This window comes from Solanum pennellii, chromosome 8, assembly GCF_001406875.1.
Source record: "Solanum pennellii chromosome 8, SPENNV200".
Taxonomy (NCBI): Eukaryota; Viridiplantae; Streptophyta; class Magnoliopsida; order Solanales; family Solanaceae; genus Solanum; species Solanum pennellii.
In genome coordinates, this window is record NC_028644.1 from 18,080,850 (window position 1) to 18,083,207 (window position 2,358).

Sequence of the window (2,358 nt, forward strand, 5' to 3'; positions counted from 1 at the left end):
ATCAAATTCGATTATGAGTTAAATGACCAATGAAAAAAATCTCTCCGTCGATTTTAAAGGTCTTCCCATTTTAAAAGGCGGAAATTTAATTTAAGTTCATATCATTTTATTTGTTAAAATTGGCCAATGAGAAATTTCTCCGTCGGTTTTAGAGGCCTCCACATTGTAAAAGACGGAAATTTAGCTTAAGTTTATATATTCATGCATGTTAAAATTGGCCAATGTGAAAATCTTTTCGTCGGCTTTTGGAGGCCTCCCGAATGTTAAAAGACGGAAAATTAGTTAAGTTTATATTATTTACTTGTTAAAATGGTCGATGAAGAAATTACTGTCTATTTCTAAGGTCTCCAATGTTAATAAGACGAATTTTTATTTTTAAGTTATTATTTGAGTTATTCATTTTTATTCATATTTATTTATTACTAACACTTTTACTAAGTTTCTTTACAGGTACACAGAGTTGCTTCCCAGTTGAAGCTATTCAAAGAGCTCAAATTATATTTTTATTCATTAGTATATAAATATTGACGTTAGGCAACCCTGAGGCCGTTTCTTATGTTATTATTTTATATTATTACTTGTGTATATTGCATGCCTATTTTATTTGTATATCGTTTATCTACTCTTCAATTTGAAAAAAAATGAATTCAGTCGGGACTCACATTTGTGGATTTCGAAGGGTGCCTAGCACCTTCCCTTCGGAATAACCTGAACCTTTACCTAGAATTTCTTGGTTTCGTAGGTCATTTTAATTGGTTTCCTAGTTTTCCTAAAATTAGGTGACGACTCATTTAAAATTCGTGTATTCTTTAACTTTTTTTAAAAATTGAATCAGTTGTTTATTTTTTGAGTCACCGCGACGTTTTACCCTATTTGAATAAGGTAGGGAATAAAACATCTATTACATAGAATAAGCCATAACCTACTTCAACCGAAGAACCCCTTAGCACATATGAGAATGTATATAGATTACCGATAGGTGAATAAGGTCACAGTCGAAATAAGTACCCCTTACCACGTATAGGTGATTTGTTTGACTAGTTACAACACACTTCTGTCTATTCTAAGATTGACTTGAGGTCGGGGTACCATCAATAAATGATTAGGCATGAGGACATACTGAAGACAACTTTCAGAATTCGGTATCGACTTTATGAGTTTTTGATAATGTCGTTTGGGTTGACTAGAACCTTTTCATCATTTATGAGTTTGATGAATTGGTTGTTTCAATCATTGTTGAATTCATTTATGATTGTATTTATAGATGATATTTTAATGTACTCTAATAGAAATGAGAAGCATGAAGATCACGTTTGTATTGTTTTGGTATATTGGGAAAATAGAAATTGTATATTAAATTCTTGAAGCGTGAATTTTGTTTGCCCTCGATTGCTTTTCTTGGGATTTTGGTTTCGAAGGAGGGGGTATGGTAGATACCCAAAAGATTGAGGCAATTAAAAATTGAATCTGGTCTAGGTATGTGAAATAAGTTAAGAATTTTGTGGGTTTTCTAGCTTCTATCACAGATTTGTGAAGAACTTTGCTTTTATTAAGATAGTTAAGAATTGCTTCTTTGACTAAAAAAGAGGTACCATCGAGTGGTCAAATAATTGTGAAGAGAGTTTCTAAAGGCTCAAGGACCTTTTGACTAAGGTGTCTATCTTGACATTATCAGTGAAAGCTAATGATTTCATTGTTTATTATGATGTTTCACATTTGGGCTTGGGCGTTGTGTTGTAGGAAAGGAATGTTATAGATTATGCTTCCAGAAAATTGAAGGTCTATGATATAAACGACCCTACCCATTATTTAGAGTTGGAAGTGGTGATGTTTGCTCTCAAAATCTGGTACATTATCTGTACGGAGTTAAGTATGAGGTACGCAGTGATCATCGCAATCTACAGTATGTGTTAAAAATTTGTATTAGCAGTTTGACTTGTTTGGGGTGTCTAATTGACTATTGGACAAAGAAAATCATAATCTGGAGTCTAAGTTCACACGAATGGTTATCTTTGAGAAGAGTGGGTTGAGATCAAGTCCATCTTTATGGATGAAATCAAAGCTAAGCAATTTGAGAATGAGGAATTAAACAAGTTCACAGGTATGGGTGGGGTCGGGTGAGACCTAAAACACCACTTCTGATGTATCAGGTGTGTTCAATTTTAGGTAAAGGATTTGCATTCCTTGGTTGGCGACTTGATTTAGAGTACGTTGGCACAGTCTCATGGTTCACGTTATTCTATCTATTTGGGTATGACCAAAATATATCCGGACTTGAGGCAACTCTATTGGTGGTATGGGATGAAGAATACATTGCATAATATGTTTTCAAATGTCAAAATTGTCACTAGGTGAAGT